Consider the following 21,861-nt stretch of genomic DNA (forward strand, 5'->3'; position numbering starts at 1 on the left):
TATAATTCCGTATCAATTTGATTTATAACATGCTTTCATACACAATTGATGATTAAAGTTTCTTTAATGAGAGAAACAGTGACATCAGCCAATTACCTTTGTTGTAAAGTATGTCAACTCCACATATTCAAATGTCCCATTTTTCATTGCCCTGAAAACAGAAGGGCATAAATACTCCTGTTATTGAAATTGCAGGCTTTGATTGGCTGATAGCTATGGTGACTCATTTCAACAGGCTGGTGTGAAGAAGGTGGTTGGGTGGATGAGTGGGTATGTGGGTATATGGTGGCGGTGGTGAAAAGGAGGAGAAGGATGGGTGGGAGTAAAGCTTCCTCCAATTGTACGCATGAGTGCAGTGTCTTTAGACTAGAGCATGCTTAGCTTTTCTCTCTCTCACACACACACACACACACACACAAAAACAACAATATAAATACATGCAAAAGGCGGTCGAGCCTGATTTATAGGGAGTTTCTTGATGTTTTCTGCAATGGTTGCCTGTAGCCATACTTGAGGAGAAACACAAAGCCTGGAGGAGAGAGTGAGAGAAAGGTGGGGAGGAAAGAGCGACAGTGAAAGAGAGAAAGAGAGAGAGACTTGTGCTGATCTCAGAGTCTGCAGCCCCCAGCCTACCCTTTACTGCTGCTGCTACAGTACGCAGGAGATGCAGTGAGGGAGAGGCAGAGCTGCTGTTTTCTCTTTCAGACGAAAGAGGAGAAGAAGAACTAGAAGAAGAAGAAGAAGAAGAAGAAGAAGAAGAAGAAGAAGACAACACTGTGACTGTGATCTAAACCTCTGGTCCTCTGCTATGTGTCCAGAGTGAGACGCCAGGACACACACAGACACACACACAGGTGAGTCTCTGTAGCATCCTGACCAATCACGGATCATTGAGGGCCAGTTAGACTTCAAACTTCATTCTTGATCACTGACACAGTGAAGTTCTAACATGTTTTTAGCACAATGTTTAAGCTCTTTGTTGGCATATCTGGTTTGGCAAATGTGTGTGAATGTGAACGCATGCTGGTGACAAGGGTTGTTTACCTCCTAACGGAGAAGTGACAAAGACCACTGGGACTTTAGGGAGGGAGGGGGTAGAAAGGCAGCCTCTAAAAAGCTGTGATGCGTCTGATTCCCCTAATGCGTAAATCCATGTGTCCCTGATAGAGAAAGTGGGAGGAAATGGGAACTGTTCTCTCTCAGCATTAGACACGACAACAACAACAACAAAAAAATACAATCAAACCCATGCAGTGCCATCTCTGCTGCTGTGGTGTTGTGTTGGATTGTGTTTGTTTGTGTCCCTGTGTGGACTGGACTGTGTAGTTTGTTGACAACTGGTGGGAGAATCAGAATCTGCATGTGCTTAGGCTTCAGATTTACGCTGCTTTTCTTGAGCTTATAGTGCCAGCCTTTGTCTCGACTGCGCAAAAGACTGAAGCGCGGACACATTGTTCAGACTGTGAGAATTCAAACTTTAATCCAGTTATTATTGCAGTTCTATGAGTAACTGATGTGATTTTCACACAAAAGCTGAGGGAAATCAACTGTCTGATACGCACAACTTGCTTCTTTAACTATTTTTTTTTTTTCCAAATTTTCTACAATATATCAGTTTGGGTTGTTCTCATTCTAACCTTCTGTGTTATCTTAAATCTTAAAAATGTTTTTTCCTCCATGTTTAAATGACGATGCACTTGTTGCCCCGTATATACAATCCTGGGCTGTAACTATCTGTGTAATGGCTGCTTGGGAATGTTTACCACAGGAAAGCAGGAGATTCGGTCTTCATCTCCTCATCTTTAACTTGTTGATTCCACTTCAGTTCCTCTGGGGTTTTGTGGTTTTTTTACTCTTTAACTGATCTCAGTATCTATCTACCATGACTCACTGCAGGCTTGTACGATCTGTGTAAATAGAAAACAGAGGCGTTTTAGCCTGTTTGAAATTATACAGAGCGATGGTGTCAGTGTCAGGATGCTTTAGAGCCCTGAGCCGTGACTGTGACAGAACTGCAGATGACAGTAAAATTACTCCCCAGAGTCTCACTGTCAATCTGTGACCGACCATGGTGTCCAGGAATCAGCTGCTGCTCCCCATTGACCCTGCATCATCCATCCATCCATCCATCCACCCATCCATCCATCCCTCACCAGCCCCCCCCCACCCCCCACCCTTCTCCACTCTGGTCGCCACAGAAACGGCTGATTCAGGAATGGTGGGCGGGTGTCTCAGAGCTCTTGCTGCTTCTGCCCCATGCGGTGCTTTCACGGTACATTTCTGCGTCTGTGCTGCTTTTTACGGGCCCCGATACGCTGACACTTCAGGTGGCTCAGTCAGACGTCGTAGAGTTGGATCAACAACACAAAGCCTATTTGTTCGGTTCCCCTCGGAGGACATGTTTTGCATTTAGAGCTGCATCGCCCAGCGTTTCATGTTCAAATTTTCCTCCAGTCAAATAATTAGACCAAGTCTCTTGACTTTCTCTGGTTCCCTTTGATTATTTTCCACTGTTTATGAAGGCTCTGTTTTTAAACTAGTGAGCCGTGACCGGCCTTTTAATGAGGTGTGAGCAGCCCTATTATTATCACTTAAACCTAAAAGACACCAAGGTTAGATACATGCTGTCAGTGTTTAGAGACTTTACAGTAACTGAGGTGATTAATAATGGAAGAAACCATGACCGAGACATTTAATAATAGATATGTTCTGACCTTTCTCTTACACAAGGTTGATAAAACATTGTCGAAGTGATTGAGGCTTAACACATTCCAACGATACACAATATGGTTCCTAAGATGATGAATCTTCTGCAGTTTGGTATTAGAGATATCATCTGCGACAGCGTTTGTTTTTGTAGCGATTTTTAGCCATTTTTTTTATTGCATTTCAGGGTGGTTGCCATGGTGATCGATTCTACAGTAGCTCAAAACATTGCCTTTTTGGGAAGCCTCTTGAGCAGGAAAATGAAACCTGTGGAATACTTTGTACAATGAGTTTGTGTTACTGTGGTGGATTGAATTAAAACCATTCAAATGTGCTCAAAGGTGTTGGTCAAAACTGGGCCATATACAGGGATGCCATTGATCGTTTCTCTGACAGCTGCTTGAAAACTTATCCCCAGGTGAGTGTCATTACAACTTCTCAGCAACAATTGCACAAAATCTCATCAGTATTCCACCGTATGTGTACCTTTATGTGTAAATATTCATGTAGCAGTGCTGTTTTTACCATTGTGCTGTAGTACAGTCAGCAGTGACGCACACTCATACACTGCAGATCCATCATGAGACACAGCCAGAACAACTAATGCACACCATCTAAGCGAGGAACTCAACACACACACACACACACACACTACACAATAGTCAATACACAATACAACCCGTGACTGTTAGTCAGAGAAGTGCGACATGCAGGATGACGCAATGATCCAACACCTAACGTTACCTACTCACATATAGTAACAGTGCATGTTCATTTTTTATATTAAACGTTTTATGTTTGGATTCAAGCATCCATCCATCCATCCATCCATCCATCCATCCATCCATCCATGCATCATGTATTTACTAGTCAGGATGTATAGCATCTAGGGCAGGGGGTTACATCAAAATTCAAAGTATATCTAGTTTTGACAATATAAAAAAATACAATATCACCTATATTGATATATGTACAGTATATATACACATACATATATATTGATATATGCACAGTATATACACATATATATATAGTACATATATTTTTTATAGATTGTTTTGTTTTGAAAATACTTGTTTTACGAGTCGCTGCTTTCACTACTTCACAGAGCAGCAATAAAAGCACATTGAGATGAATTTGTGAGTGCGTCCTAACCCAGACATTCCCCAAAATATTCACACTACAGAACTCACTCACACGTTCTGTCCCTTTTAGTAGTCTGTTCGTGGAAGAATTGTGCAAATTTGTTTACAAGTATGACATTTGGCACACTTATAGTTTCCGACCTGCTGAATTCAAATCTTGTGGGAGTGAGAGACAATTCACAATGCGGTTGCCATATTGGACATTACAAAATGGCGGTACCCAAAAACAGGTTTTTCTATTACTAGCCAACCAAAGAGTCATAAATACAATTAAAAACACAATTTTAAGGTTCTGGAACTCAGAGACTCTAAATATGATGTTTGTCTGACATCGCCATATTGGAAAATCCAATATGGCCACCTGTGAATATTTAAGATTGAACATTTACGAGCAAAAATGTCTTTATTTTACAAGATGAGAAGCCCAACATCCCACATCAAGAAATCCAAAATCAACTGTTTGTTAATAAATGTGTCTGTGTGGCGTTTAGCATCAGAAAATTTAACCCTGAATTGTCTTTCTGGTCAGACTTTGTTTGAATTAAAATTATCAAGATTTATATTGTACATCGCCATTTTGAGAAAAAATACATATATATATATATATAGCATACAGAATACTAAGGACACGCCTACTATCTTCTGGAATTTTCAAGTTTAAAGATTATTGATTATTTGGAAAATTCAATTAAAATTTTCTCATTCAAACCTAGTGGAACAGTGACATTATACAGGTCCTGAGGGATTATTCTGACTCAGACGGGTTATACTTATATGTAAAGACAGCCTCTTCAAAATAAAAGCTCATCACTTCAGCTCAAAAGCTAAGAAGAAAATCCTTTCAAAATAAAAGCTGATTCTCTGAAGCTTGCAGATAGCCCCTTCAAAATAAATAATAAATAATGTCTCACCTGCATCCTCACTTGCATTTTCTTCAGGAAATGCAAATTATCTAATTTTTTATTAATTTATTTGGGACAAACAAAGTAAATAAATAAAACAACAATTCAATTCAAGGGTATACAATACAATAATGCAAAACTACGAATGATAAAAGAATGTTGTGTGCCCAAAAAGGAGGAGGAAGAAGCTGAAACATTTGAAGTCCTACCTCCACTTACTCTCCTTTAAGAGTAAGTGGAGGTAGGCTTCCATTACTCTTTACCCTAAACCCTCCTCTATGTATAGAAAGACAGTGTCACACTCACTTCAGACACTCATCCAAGAGCAGGACCACGAGACTTATTGAGCAGCTCTGTCATCAGTGTAATAGTGCAGTAAAGACAGTCTTTGAATCATAATGGACTAAATAAAACCATGAAAGAAAGATCTACGTCAGGAGCAGCAGATATCCTGCAGAGGTCCAGACTGTAGGCCAGCATTGATTTTAATCAGCGTAGAACTAATAAACCCTGTGTGTGAATGACGAGAGTGAATCAGTGTGAACGGCTCCTGATAAGTGTTTCTCATCCAATAGGCAGCAATAAAAGCCAATGATTATGTGTTTTTCATTATATTGGAAACAACCCCCCCCCCCCCCACCCCCCCACCCCAAGGTAGATTCATGCACTAATTAACATGTTTCTTGAATTTATGAAGATTCATTAATGTCGATATTTAGCACAGTTCGTCATTGTGTGTCCTGCTCTAGCAGCAAAGCCACAGCTACACTGATTAATGGTTTAAGGCACAAGTCAAACTCAAGGCCTGGGGGCCAAATCCGGCCCTTTAGAGGATCCAATTCAGCCTGCAGCAGGAAGCAAAAAAGTCAGATAAACCATGAATCGTGTAAATGACCAACTAATTCAGTTGTAGTCTCCAAATTAATACACAAATTTAATGAAACTTCACAATATCAGCAGGGCTCACATTTTCCCCAAGGTTATATCACATGATGGCAGTCATTTTTAATCTTAAGTTATTAAAAAAACTCTCAATTTTTCCAAAATCCTGCAATTTTCTTTATATAATTCGACAAAATTACATAAAAATGGGTCACAAAATCATATACATTAAAAGTGAAGATCCTGCAGGTACTGATCTGTCACTTATTGCTTTGATGTTATCAGTGCAGTATATATTTTATAATTTATTTATTTAAGGTCCTAAATGACAATTAAATGCGGGGACGGGCAACCCGGAGTGCGGGGGGTCGCCTGTCCTCTCTGACCCCCGGCAAAGGGGGCCGACAATGGCAGCGAGGCCAGGGGGTAGGGGGAAGCGGCACCAACGTGAGCCGAGCACCGGGTCTCCGGCGGCTGGGGCGACTGCTCCTCCAGCCCATGGACTGTAGCCGCGGCACTAACCCAGCCCTGCTTCACACCCCAGCCCAGAGAGCCAATCCTTATTCCGAAGGTACGGATCTGACTTTGCGACTTCCCTCACTAAAGAATCCACGTTTAACTGAACTATCGCGGCTATTATTGCACCATTAACCCAACACAAAACTACCATATTGTGCTCTTTTGGCTGTAAACAGAGGCTAACTCGTTTCAGCTGCCCACAGCGATGGCGCTGGATCGAGAAATGCCCGTATGTTGTGACATCACGTGGGAACTATATGTATCAGTGCCTGTGGCAACAGAACTGCCGCAAAGTGAAATGTTCTCCAGGAATTCTCAAGGTCACATGACATGGTAAAAGACGGTCTGTCAACATAGTCGTTATTTCAAGAGGGAAGCCCCGCTCGGAGCACTGATAACTGTCAAGCTGTATATTGGTCTGAGGAATCATTTAAAATAACTCATATGGGTCAACTCTTTAGGTCAAAAAGTTCACGGTGTAGAAGCACCAACCTGAACTGAAGAAAGGGGCTCTGGGCTTTGATCAGAAATGGCAAGACTAAGAACCTATGGATTATTTTCAATGTGTCCATGAAACAGAAATAAAGAATAATCACAAAAAATATTAATTTACTAAGTAACTTTTGGGTGTAGAAATACAACAAATTACTTTACTTCTTTTAAAACGTACTTACTGTAAGTACAAGTAAAATTACTGATTTAGAAATATACTCAAAAAAGTACAAGCACCCATAAAAGCAACTCAATTACAGTAACGTGGGTTACGGTTAAGGTGAGTAATCCATTAGCGATGAAAATGTGCATTAATGTTAGTTTTATAAATAAGGAAAACTTCTTTCCGTAACTTTTTGTTGTTGTGGCCATCAGCATTCGTCATCACAGATTGTTAAGGATAAAGTACTTCAGCCTTTGTAATAAACCGTCACAGGAAGGAATTCGGTGATGTAGTAAAAAGTAACCACAGGGAAAGTATGAATCATTTCTTTCCAGGCCTGTTTGTACTGAAGCCCCAGTGACAGAAATTCATCAATGAAATTCTATTTCTTTTTCAGTTTGGGGAGTAGAAAGCTCAGTGCACTGAAAGGTTCCTAAAACCAGTTGTTATAACAATCAAGCTGTTCCCCAGAATAGATCCTGTGCTGATGACTCATGTTCTCCTCAGAGCCAAATCACAACCTTTAATTGGTGAGAAAAAAAAAACATGCTCTTTAAGGTTTTGTTGTGCTGCTCGGATCAAGGTGACTTGATCACAGTGAACGTCTCCGATTACTCTCTGAGATGCTTCGTGAACCTGTTTTGCTAAATTACTCAGGACTCATTAGCGCCATCGCTCTGACTCACGTTGGTTCGCAACACTTTGTGTCACCTTGTTCATGGACAAACTTTGCTGTTCCAGGCTGAAGATTCCCATCTGGACCAGCTCTCCGGACCATCTGCTGCTCGGCTTTCTCGCTGGCCTCTAGTGAGGATTCTAGTTCAATCAGTCCCAGACATGTTAGCTGGATGAAAAAGAAAGATGGAAAAGATAACGCGGCACAAATCGGTACAGAGATTCAAATCTATGGCTTCAAACTGAATCCACCAGTGTTTACACACGACGGTGCCTTAACAGTTCCCGTCCAATCCCCCTGTATCCCCAAAAAGCTCACGACATGTGATAGAAAATACTGACTTTATGCTGCAGCAGAAAATGTCTCGATCCTTGAGATTAAGAGCTCCAGAGAAAATCAAACAAACCAAAACTGCAGTGGACTGTTGCCAGTACAGGGTGGCAGTATTGAAGCTGCTGCAGCTTATGCAATTATTTGTGTTTGTTGTGGCGTCGGTGGTTGATCTCATGCCAGATATAACTTTGGAGGAATGGTTCCATGTTCAGATTTTGTACCCAAACGTTTAATTATTGCAAAATCTAAAAACAAAAAGCGATGGGAGAGCACAAACCCCCACCAAGCGCCAAATCTCCTCTTTGCCAGATATTGTCAGTTATCTGGATCAGTGATCCTGATCATGCCACCATGATCTCACACAAACACACATTCATTCAAAAAAATAAAAAAAAATTTAAAAAAAAAAGCACAATCTGGATGAATGTCAGTGGGGTAATTGAGGAACCAACACAACACAACTGAGTCAAATTTCATAAACATCGTTCGATTACGAATCGAGGTAAGAATTTTTACATTGATGAGCGATAGGGATTTTTTAAACTGATCCAGTATCAGTGTATTGATCCGGATCTCCTCCATAGCGTAAAGTCTATATTTGGTTAAACTTTTGTCAAAATCACTTAAAGCTGATATCCAGAGTTTCTGAGAAATCTATGTTTACGAAAAAATATCTAACTAGTCTTTTACTATGGTCTACTGCTGGTGGTCATTACATATAAAGGTGGGACTTGTATACATTAATGTATATAAGTCCCACCTTTGTCCTATAGACCCCAATACAAATGGATATGATCACCGAGTGCGCCCAGTCAATAGGCTTCGACTTCCTGTTTATGAGACTGTCAATCAAAGTGAATGCGGAACTGTGCACAGAAACAAGGCCGCGCGTCACAACAGCAAACAGGTAAATATGATTTTGGCTCTTACCTGACCCATAGACCTATATCAATGCGACCCGATGCAACCTTGTTATGTTCCGCGATGTGCGCGCAGAAAAGTAGAGGCGTGGTTTCTGGTAGTTTGCTGAGGCAGTGGAGCAGATGAGGCCGTGACATCAAGACGTCCTCTCAGAAACTCTGGATATCAGCTTTAAGGAGCTTTGGACCAAAGGGTTAGTCCATTTGAATGGATGACTTTATTTCATTCAGCTTTGGAGAATAAAAACAAAAAGTAGAAAAACAGAAGACATAAATGAAAGGGTATACATAATCTCAGTCCTTTCTTGATTCAAAACAAAATATAGCAATTTTATTGAGTGGCCATTTAATAAATATTTGAACTACAATACAATGAATATAATATTTGTATCTATTTAATATCAGATTGAACTATTTAAATTAACTCTGTTTATATTTATCAATAGTGCACATTGGAGCAAGGCTTTAGATGTTATTATTATATCTGAAAATGTGAGTTTTTAATTGGTTTTATCACACAGTTAGCCCTCATTTTAGGCTTTAATCTTTTGCTTTTACTTTGAAAGGAAAAGCCGGAATGCTGATTGCAACCAAGTGATTGTGAACCCGTTCATTATGGGTGGAGGGAAAAAATCTCTTCCCGATTTATCTAGATTTTTTTTCCGATATTGTAAATCAATATTTCTCGCAATAATTATTGTGGGAAATATTGTTATTTCATTTTTTTTTTTACTCATGTGTGGATATGTGGTCATAAGTTACCACTGCATTGAGTTACTGTGTAGTGCACTTTCATGTTTAGTTGAAATGAATGTCAGACCGACCGACTAATATGTATGAAGGGCATGATTCAACTTTTGTTTTTTGCAAACAAAAAGAATCAAATTGCAATACTTAATTCATCAGAATGGCAATATAAATTGAATGGTAAACTAAGTATTGTGATAAAATTGAGACAAAAGCATTTCAACCCAGCCCTACTGTTCATACACTGTTATATAAAAGAGGGATTAGAAGCCGCTTTTATATTCCCCAACATTTCTATCGACATGTTTCCCTCAGTGTTAAGTAATTATTCTGTTTTGTGGACGGCAGCGGCTGATGCTCATCCTCTCTCATCATTTTGGTGAAGAACACAACAAGTGTGGCAGTTATTTTGGTTGCAAAGTCCTCTTGAAGACCATCAGGGGAGATCCAGCACTGCAGACATAATTGAATTTGAGGTTTCAGTTAATTATTTTTTCAACAGCACGATGCTCCCCGACTCTAAAAGCTCACTGCGCCACACACAGCCTCTGCAGAGCATCACTCAGACAAGCCCTAAATCATCCAGTAATGACTTGATTGAAGTGAAGCACATTTACTCCTTCAACAGATGTGATTTAACGGCACTTGTTAATCCAAACAACATATACTCTTATGGCCTCATGACAGATGTTATTTTAGAGCTGCCTTTGAACAAAATGGGAATGTTGTTAAGATCTGAATGCTGCTGCATTACGCTACAGGAGATGGAGACGGGGGCAAAGCAATGCCCCCAAAATTGAATTAGTTAGGGGTAGGGGGGGGGAGGGGGGAGTGGAGTATACCATAACACACCCCCCAGTTTTACCAAAGCATAAGCTAATCAACAATTTGTTATTATTCTCTATTTTTAGGTGTTTTCCTGCATCAAAATATCACTTATTTCTGCTAAAGACTAAACAACGGTTCAACAAGTGCATTTTATTCGTCAACACTAATAAGCGACAAGAGATTATTTTTTTTTTATATACATATATATACATATAATTTATTTTAACACATGAACATTTCCTACACACAAGCTTGCTCCTGTGTGTCAGCATATTAGCTCTACTTTGTATCATTTCAAGCCTCTTTCTCTTGATTCGGCCTCTTTTGAGTCTGATGACTAATAGTTTAGATGAAATGTTATTAATGGAAAGGTGTCCATCTTTGTGGTGCAAAGTATGCCACAATCTAAAATTAGATGGTTAATAGAATAATAATGTCTGTAAAAAAAGTCCCAGTGCTGTTATACTAATGGATAACATCTGTTGTCCAATGAAATTACTTGGTCAGAACTAACTGTTGTGTAATATTATCTATTCATTAACTAATACAGTCAATAACGCTCACAAACATTTGTCACAATTGAGGGTCAGAATGAATTTATTCTTAGCGTCGTTAGTTTGATTCAAAGTAGGCTGAGTCACCATTTTCTTGACGATACGATATCAATTCTTTGGACAACGGTACAATAATTGCCAATATCACAAAGTATACCACAATTTGATTCGATTTAGGGGCCTTTGAAAGATTTAAAAATAAAAATAAACACCAATTTAACAGAATCAGTTCCATTTCACCAAAGCTAAACAATTATTGCTGAAATATTTTAGAAATTTAAATGACAATTGTTCTTTTTAACTAAAAGGCGTATCTTAATGATGAAGATGTTGATTGATATAGGTTGATATTCATTGATTTAATTGGATTGTTGATTCACCAATCAAAGTATTGATCCCAATCAATGTATTTTTACACCCCTAATACAAAGATTGCTTTGTTTTGTTCAGTTACCGTACTTAAACCAGTAGTCCCAACCAGGGGTACTTTAACACAGGGGTTCTCAACTGGTCTTCACCTGGGACCCACATTTTGCCACGGTCATGAAATCACGACCCACCAAACCAAATTTTTTCAGTTTTTCAAAAATAGCGGTTGAAAACACACATATATAATCTTTTTATTTTTTTTTTAAACATAAATTAAATTAGGCTTTAAGCCTTTATTGGTATATTTTGTTACACATATAAATTTGTCCTCCGCAATTTAACCCATCCCTGGGGGGGCAGTTGGCAGCCATTTTGCGGTGCCTGGGGAGCAGTTCAGGGTTAAGGGACTTCCTCAACATCCAGGTGGGGCTTGAACCAGGAACCCTCTGATTACAAGGCCGGCATCCTTAACCACTAGGCCACCACTTATTTTTTCCTGTGCAACATGCATTTCACAGCATGCCTGTCAAAAGAAAAGTTTCTTTCAAAATAAAAGACAAGTTCAACATGCAAGACATTAGTAGGCTAATTATTTTTGACCAGCTGTCTGCGACCCACCTAGTACAGGTCCGTGACCTACTTTTGGGTCCCGACCCACCAGTTGAGAATAACTGTTTTAACACCTCTCAGGGGTGCCGTAAAACCTTTGTCAGCTACATTTCTAACATTTTAATACACATTTTTATATACACACATACTTCTTTCCTCATCAATCAATAATAAACTGTAGCACAACTCTTGAAAATACATCAAAAGGTGGAGTTTAAAATCTAAAATTAACAAAACATTCAATAAAAAGGTGAGCAAAAGGCCTAAATCTGACGTCAATGTTAAATCAGAGACAGGAAAGGGTTCAGAAGAGCCTGCTGACACAAACATATAATGGTAAACATTAACTAAGGGGTACTTGTGATATGAAAGAAATGATAAGGAGTACATGGGACAAAATAGGTTGGGAAACACTGACTTAAACTTTCAGTACTTGTTTCATGTAGGTTTAGGTAGAAATGCATACAACATGGGTAAAAACTATCACCCACTCACAGCCTCCTTCTTCTGCCACTTTTCACTTCCACCTGATCTTCCCTGGTCTCAGCGTTAAAGTCCTGAAGTGAATTAGTTTGTAGATGACTGAGCTTTTGGTTTGATGGTTTCTAATCATCATCTCACTAAAAAGGTTTGCTTGTGTTTGCTCAACTTTCTTAATTAAATGACTCCTTGAAAGTGACTTTAGTATTTTAAAAGCTCCCAGTGCAGCAAAGACAATCTTCTGTCTTTATCTTACACACACACACACACACGCACACACACACACACACACACACAATTGTAAAGTTGTGCATGCTAAAATAAACACCAACATTTAGCAACAAACCACATTTAAAAAATTAGATTTTTTTTTATGTTACTTTTGACCAAAGTTACGGCAATATTTGTAAAATTTGTGATGTTTCTTTTCTCTAAAACTATAATGTCAATGTAAAATCTAAATGTAAATGTTAAATAATAAATCTAAATGTTCAATAATAAATCTAAATGGTAAATCTAAATCTAAATGTTAAATGCAAAATCTAAAATTCACTGGAAGTACCAACATAAAACCTCATTCTGGTAAATTTGAATATTAGCTGTATTTAGTTTCACCTGTGACATTTAGATTCAACATTTACATTTAGATTTAACATTTAACATTTACATTTAACATTGACATTATATTTATTATTATTATTATTAAAATGACAAACTTCACAGGTATTGCTGTAAATCTGGTCAAAAGTAACATAAAAAAATTGACCGTACGTTTTGTTAAATGTGGTTTGTTGCTAAATGTTGCAAAAAATTGCTGTTTATTTTAGCCTACGCAACTTTACAATCGGCACCATTGCTTTCTTATTTTATTATATTTGATAACTGTTTTTTTTTTTTTTCTTCTTAGTATTTTTTTTTCTTAACCGCTAACAACAAAGGTGCTCTACCAAATCCATATTTTTCATCACTCACACATGCAACAAGTTTTGCTGCTTTCCCAAAATGGGCCTTGCCTCATCCGTCTTGGTCTAAACTGATTGGTCCCATCTCATTGTCTCCTTTTGTCTCAGTGAGTTCATATGCCTTTGTTTGAACGACTGCAGCGTGAGTCACTGCATGTTCATTGTAGGCTGCATCGCTCCACAAAAGATTGTCTTTTTTGAAAAGATACAAAGAGCACAAAGGGTGGCGAAACATATTTTCAGCAACGACTTTCACTCAAACTTCCTAAAAATGAGGGTTTGTATTATAATTGTGGTTTCTTTCTTATGAGCTTAGAGAACAGATGTGTTTTTTTGGTGTTATTGCTTGTTTTATCTACAGTATAAAAGTTTATAATAGAGATTTAGAGTTTAGATTTTCTAAAAAAAAAAATTAAAAAAAAAAAAAAAAAAAAAAGCCATTTCAACTAATGAATGCAGGACATGTAGATTTAGTAACACCAAGTGCAAAATATAACATTCACAATTTATTTCAATCATTTTGCTTAAAATTTTCTTTTGGTCTTGTTCTTTTTCCTACAAACAGGAAAACACATTATTTCTCCAAAAAGATACAAAAAGCCTCCAAAAATACACACCACTACTCTAAAAATACACACTATGTCTTTAAAAAGATACAAAACAACAACAAAAATACACAAAAGCCTCCAAAAATACACACCATTACTCTAAAAAATACACATTATGTCTCCAAAAAGATACAAATCGACAACAAAAATACACAAAATCCTCCAAAAACACACACCATTACTATAAAAATACACAATGTGTCTCCATAAAGATACGAAACAACAACAAAAATACACAAAAGCCTCCAAAAACACACACCATTACTCTAAAATCACAGTTAATAACAAATTGATACACACAACAACATCAAAAACACACAAAATGACTCCAAAAACATGAAAAAACGACAAGAACAATAAACAAAATAGCTCCACTAACAGACCATGACAACAAAAACACACAATTATTCTAAATGCTGACATGAATTTTGATAACCCTTGGATCAGAGATTTTGTGGCCCTCGCTGTGATAAAAGTTGTCCATCTGTCCTGTGGTCGCTGTGCTGACACAACACTAATGGACTTGGACAGCTCGTGTCAGGACTGGACCTCCTCGGTCGGTGCCGTCACTGTGGACGCTGCGGAGAAATGCCTCCCATGTGGCAGCACGCATAGATTAATCAACACATCTCTGTTTTTTAAAAAAGAAAAACACACTTGCGGCGATTCTGCTGCTAGTAAAGAATAAAATATTATGGAAATATATTGAGATTTATCGCATTCTCTGCGGTGAGTGTGCTGAGAATGTGGAATTCGCAGTCATGTCACATTTCAGTAAAGCTGTTATCAGTCAACGATGTCAGAAGAGGAGAAAACCCAGCTTCTCTCTGCCCTAAAGGAATCAGCTCTTTTAAAGCTTATCATATTTGGAGTGCAATCTTACTGCTATGAGTGGGGGAAAGATGAATGAGATGACAAAATGTAAGACACTATGTTATGAAGAATAATCAGATTACATGAAAGGAATCTAAATCTATTTGACAAAGAGCGTGCCTCTGTGTTTTAGGAACATCTCCACTGTCTGTCACTCCCTCACACGCCTCTGACTTTAACTACAGTATATTCATTTGATTTGTCCACATCACTCACAGTCAGCAATGTTTACAGGAGTCAGTGTATAATGATCAAAGGAAGGGATCCAGGGAAGAAGCAGAAGGGGCCAAAGATACGCTCAACAAAATCAGCCACTGCAGCAGAAAATTGTCAAAAAAAAATCTCTGCCGATTCTGATAAAGTGCAGGTGCCAGCATGCAAAGTGCTTCAAACTGTGCTTAATACGAGGCAGATGAAGAGTAACTGCAAACATATTCACTAAGTTATTGGTTCTCCAGAAGTCCTCGATACATTTTGTCCCCTGTAAGGGGTCCCAGATCCAAAAAGTGTGAAAACCCCTGCACTAAATAATGTGTACCAATATTTATTCACATTCACCACAGAGAGACCCACAACCTATAGAATTCCACATTTAAAGTGATTAGCTGAGTTGTAATCTATGGTGGCTGAGAAGTACAAAAAATATTTACAAATTCCACAACAAATTTACATAATTATTAAAAAAATGATGAATAGCAAAACACTTTAAATAGCCATAATTAAATACACCATAATTAACAGCACACGTTTACAAATGTTAAAACAGATTTATAATGGCACATTGTAAGAAAGTGTTTTCATTTTGATTGAGATGTTTTATTTAGTTTATATCCAGCAATTTTATATTAAAAAGCAAATTAGATTAGCATTTTTCTCATAACACTTATATGAAATGTTGTTTTACGTACAGATATTTAATTTGATTGAGTTGTTTTATTTATTTTATACAGCTATACTTAAAGGACAACATAGCATGGCATCCAACATTCACAATAGCATATTGGTCAATATTATCTCCATCATTAGCAATGAAACGTCAATAATACAGCCGAGAGGCCTGTATTATTATTATTATTATTATTATTATTATTATTATTATTATTATTATTATTATTATTTTCATCTGAAGTGACTAACAACTTGTAAAACAAAGTAAATATTCTTTCCTAGTGTGCATTCCATACATATTTAGATTTATCAGTGCACATATGTTTTTAAATATTTGCCAACAATGATAGTCATCACTATTACAGGTTATTGTGCTCTTTCATTGCAACAAGGATTACTTTTTATACTTTTATTATGGATGTTGTTCATTTCAAGAACAGCAAACCCACTGGGATTGACTTGTACCACATTTCAGATTTTATTTAGCGGACAAATGCAGTCACATAAAACTATGAGCAGGAGGAGTTTAAATTATGTGCACACTACAGTATAAGATATACACTGTGGTTTAATACCAATCGTAAACCGCTATTATCAATGCTAAAGTGTATGACGGAAATGCACATTTCACTGTTGTTAAACAGTAACTAAACACCAACACCACTTTTTTTCTGCTGAAAACAAATGTATTTGGTATGAAGTAGTGTTGTTGATTTAATCATAATCCAACTCTTGACATTTCAAACAAACTATTTTAATTTGGCGTATTTAATTGTAGAAATGTAAGAATGACTGCTCTCTATGGGTTAAAATTTGGCTATTGCAATGGAATTTTGCTATTGGATGAGAATGGTGGCTTGTGACATTTTGGTGGTTTCTTACGTAGAGCTGAGATAAAAAATGTATTTAATCGGTAAATTTTTCCAAAATCAATTCATAGATGCTGAAATTGATTGCTTTTTTTACTCTAACCCCAGTAGTTTTGCGCTAAAGTCTGTCAACTATTGCGCCTACGCAACACGAGAGTGGATCCAGTGCAAACATGGCGGATGCAGACGAAACTTAAGACGTAAGACGCCACAACTTGAATCATCTTATTAATATCCAAGTAGAATTTTAAAAATCAATCAACCAACACTGAATCAACATTGAATCGTGATTAATCAATACAGAACCTTATTAATCGGAATTGAATTGATTCAGGAAATTGGGTGTGAAAACCAGCTCTATTCTTACATCACTAACCACCACTGTTGGCTTCGCCCCTTCTATAAAAACTAGCACCTGTCGACTCTGTAATCTGTGGCGAGTAGGTTGGATTGAGAGAATTGTGAACAGAGCATACGCAGAGTTTGCGGGGGGGTGGAGGGAGCATTGTCCCTCTAGTGGTCAAAAGTCTTCATTACAGTTTTACAAAACATATTTGAAAAAATAAAAAAAGTGTTTTCTGCTGCAGACATATTACTGTTAGCTTTATGTCACAGATGATATCTCTACCTCAGGTGCGTAGTAAAAGTTTTCAGTAAAACTTTAGGTTGGTTCTACTTCTCTCGCGCAATTCTTCTTCACAATGTAAATGGTGAAGCGGCACTGCACCCAGCAGTTCATCTATGGTACTGCAGCAAAAAGGAAGCTGATTTTATCGTTCATTTACAACATTAAAACAACATGTCGATGCAAATTTTTGTTTTCAACATTATCAATTGTGCTACTTATCATTTTTGCATTATTGTATATGTTACATACATTGTGGTTGGCACGAATCTCAAGATGGTCTATATATTAAATATATTATTTAAATATATTTAATATTTTATTTTTTTCTTTTGCACCCCCATTCAAGAATCTTATACTCCGTCTATGGAATAGAGAGGAATAGTAGATAATGTGTAGGTATTTAGCATAGCATAGATTCTTCTTTATTGATTTTATAGTATAGACTGGGCGTGTCTTAACTGCTGCAGGAACCCCGTCCATTATCCAGGGTAATTTTGAGGTCATATAGGCCCATGTTCTTTGGTCAGACAACCATTAATCATTAGCTTTGTTTAGTTGGTTTCCATTCTGCAAATACTGAATATAAAAATGATGATCTCAGTTCAACCGTCATTCTCCAACAACACGGTCTATGTTTTACTGCCACTGCCACACCCCAAGTCACATTTGACCCGTTTGACTTTTAAAGCCGTTCAGAACATTTCACCTTTTTCTGTTTGTTCACAAAAGGTGAGAAACATTCTAAGATCAACTTGCACCCAATATTTGAACCATTATGCAACGCCCTGAGTCACATAATGAGCCATATTACACAAGTCATCTCCGCAGGGTAACCTGAAAAATAGCGGAACGCTTTGATTCCACGATAAAAGCAGTGACTTCCCAATCGCTCGAATACGGAAACCCATCAAAGCAACTGAGCAATTGGGCAAAACAACAAGCAATTTAGGGAGGATCAGGCCCTTTTCCCTCAAATCATCAAGATAGTGCGGATCTGCTGAAGCTTTCAGGGCTTTTAATGCCAAAAATGTGTCGCATCACAGGAAAATTGCTGTGCTCCGAGCTCAACTCCTCTCTGCCGCTATGTTTCATGCGAAGAGATCAGTGGGAGGACGTGTAAAAATGCATAGCAACAGACTCTTTTTCTCCTCTTCCCTCTCTCTCATGAAGACACTTTCCCACTCACACACGCACACACACACACACACACGCACACACACGCACACACACGTACTTGCAGACAAACTGACACACAGCTGCACAGATATAGCACACATGCTCCCTCCACCAACACAAAGCTCTGTGGAATAACCATGGCATGTATGAAAGAGTGCACCCTCGGGCAAATGATGCAAAATGCATCACGCAACAGAAATTAGCTGCTGATTATGAATCACCAGCAGTGGTTATAGAAGATCTGCCACTGTCCATCCGTCCACTGCTCACACAGACAGAGACAGCGCTACTGTGTGTGTGTGTGTGTGTGTTTTTCAGGTCACCCAAAGTTGCACTCTTGCAGTGTTAATTGCATTGACTAAAAGTTTTCGTCGACTACATTTTTTCAAGTGACAATCACTAGCCTAAAGGAAGCTGACTAGGGCCAATTTACCATATACGACAACAGTCTCCATCCAAACTGACCCTAATCTGTTTCCGTAGCTCCTCAATAACCACAGACAGACTGAATGCTCCACCTCTTCCAAGCTTCACTGGTTTTCCCTTCTGAACAGATTAAGCTTTTGGCAATATCTCTTCAAAGTCCTTAAAGAGATTTATGAGCTAAAAAATAAACAATGTCTTTGTTATTAAACCTAACTTTGAAGCATAGTTTACCGCATTCATCGATACACAGCATTTTGTAGACGGCCACAATCTGCTGTTTGTTGTCATATGATGAATTGACCCTCGTCAGCTTCTGTAGATTTGACTTCATGAGCAAACCTTCAACTTTTATCACGGTTTTGTATTTTGAGTTTATTTTAAAAATGTTGACTTTAATCTAGTATTTCTTACTTTAATCTCGACATTACATTCCAACTTTATTTTCAACATTTTGACTTTAGACTTGATTTGCCCAAAATTATTTTCTCCTTCAAAATTGGCCCAAATCTGCTTCCGTAAGCTAGTGATTGTCACTTAAAAAAATCTTTAGTCAAATAACACTGCAGGAGAGAATTTTTTTATCACTAAAAGTCATTAAAAAATGAACTCAAAATACAATATGATGATTCACCATATTGTGTTTTGAGTTCGTTTTCAAAATGTAGAGATTAAAGTTGACACTTCAACCTTATTCTAAAGGGTCGCAGGTTCAAGTCCCAGTGCGGTCCAAAAAAAATGAAAGTTATTCTGGTAGCTGGAGAGGTGCCAGGGCACTTTTTGAGCACTGCCAATGTGCCCTTGAGCAAGGCACCAAACCCCAACACTGTTCCCTTCATTGTAAAGCGACTTTGAGTACCCAGAAAAGCGCTAATAAAATTTATGTATAATAATAATAATTTGCCCAAAATAATTTCCCCCATCAAGATTGTCCCTAATCCTCTTCCGTACCTATGATTTATTAAAAAAAAAAAAAATAGATATATACGAAAACTATAAAAAAACAGATTGATATTTTTGTGGACTAAAAAAAAATAAAAAATAAAAACATGGTTGAATTCTGATCAACGTGGTCACATTGATTGATTGATTGATCACATCAAATCTGTCTTTGTGTATTTACAAACATACTATCCCATATCACGTTGATCAATGCTTGAATCTTTTTCAAAAATGCATAAACTATTATGTTTTACATTTTAGTCAACTAGATCTGTAACAGATTTAGTCGACTAACATAATTTATAACTGTCCTGATAACCAAATTAATAAAATACTATAGTTAATTTAATGATTTTAATGTTGTTATTGATTTTTAAACCATTTAATGTTTTTTGTTGCACTTTTTGGTCACGTAAAGAACACTGAATTGACTTGTGTATGAAATGCGTTATACAAATAAATTTGCCTGCCTAAAAATAAGTTGCGTTTTAGTCAGAAGACTATGACTAAAACTACATCTAAATTAACACTGTTCTCCTGTGACGGCCCTGGTTGCATTTCAGCCTTTTTTCTTTTCATCACACCTGACCATGGCCTTGTGTAGAACTATTTGTCTCAATTCACGCACACGCACACACACACGCACACGCACACGCACACACACACACACACACACACACACACACACACACACACACACACACACACACACACACACACACACACACACACACACACACACACACACACACACACACACACACACACAGAGAGAGCATCTATTTCCTTCCCTGAGTGTCAGGATGGTGCTTGTGCTGCAGCAAAGTGTAGTTTGCCTGTTGAAACCCTGCATTGCTATTTCAGGCCTTCCCACACACAGTAGGAGAGGAGCACAAATGTGTCACCCTTTAATTACAGCTTTCCAGGTCTTTGGTGAGATTTTTCGGTTCATCCTTAGGTAAAATATCCCCTCTCTGCATTTGGGGAACACACCTTTAACAATTAGCACATCACACACATGAACAGGCGTGTGCGTGAATGCCTGAAAAAGTGTGTGGGAAGCTTTTAATGGACTTGATTTAGGCTTCAAGCAGCATCCATTACGTCTACACATGGAAACCATGTTCCAGTGATCGATGACAGCACCGGATGAGTAATACAGACGGCTCGAGTGTGTGTTATGTTCCCAATTATATCACCCATTTTGACACACACTCTTTCTCAGTCTGTTCTGCCAGCTGAACGCGCACAGCTCTATTCCTATAGGGTCAGCCCCTCTCAATTAATTTCTTGTTAGTCTTGATCCCAATAAGCTGCGGTAAGCATTTAATCCGTATAACTGAATTATGAGCCGATCGGTGCAGCAAAAGATCAGTTTGGTGCTAAAATGAACAGTTACATAACGCAGGATGGATTGTGCATGTATACAACAACCAATAGGAGTTAATTATTTAGATGACAGCAGTGGGAATGTATTGACGTATGATTTCATTACAATTTTATTTTCTCTCGTTTGTATTTATTGTTGCAACATTGCCAACATGTTTTATATAGTTCTTCATGTTTCTTACCCGTTGATAGGTTTGAGCTGAGGCACACACCTGAAAAACAAGAGTTTCAGAATTGTAAATCAGCAGGTTGATGTAAAGGAGCAGAACTAAGTAACTTGTGCTTAGAGCTCCCCCTAAAGGTCCCTTTTGGTTATGTCACGCTGCACCCCCGCCGCCTGCCCCACCCCACAGCTACATGCGCATCTTTGCTCTCCCAAGACGGGAGCAACTGATCACTGAAAAATCCTAATATAACGGTGACACTAAAGGTGCTTTCACACATATAGTCCCATGTGACCATGTGAACAGTATGAGGAAGAGAGACAAGTAAAATAAATTAATGATGTGGGAGTAATACGGAAGGGAGTGTGGAAATATGTGATGTGTTTGTGTGCTGACAAAGCGGCTCTGAAAATGGATAGATAGATAGATAGATAGATAGATAGATAGATAGATAGATAGATAGATAGATAGATAGATAGATAGATAGATAGATAGTTGTGTGTGTGCTGCCTGATGGAGCGCTGGGTTGTGAGTGTGTGTGTGCCTGTTGCCACGACGACAGTGTGTGTGATTGCTGTGTGTTGCCGCTGAGCTGTCTCTGCATGGAGTTGTTC

The 21,861-nt window shown here is 38.1% G+C and overlaps 1 protein-coding gene across 1 annotated transcript in view; it reads left to right on the forward strand.

Moving 5' to 3' along the window:
• The first annotated feature begins 345 nt into the window (after positions 1-345).
• The window catches only part of LOC114467423 (prickle-like protein 2), a 59,122-nt gene continuing 37,606 nt past the window's right edge, over positions 346-21,861 (forward strand). The window contains exon 1 of the mRNA XM_028453720.1: positions 346-854. The gene's annotated coding sequence lies outside the window, so the exon portion shown is untranslated. The remainder of the gene's footprint in view (positions 855-21,861) is intronic.

This window comes from Gouania willdenowi, chromosome 7 (genome assembly GCF_900634775.1).
Source record: "Gouania willdenowi chromosome 7, fGouWil2.1, whole genome shotgun sequence".
Classification (NCBI taxonomy): Eukaryota; Metazoa; Chordata; class Actinopteri; order Blenniiformes; family Gobiesocidae; genus Gouania; species Gouania willdenowi.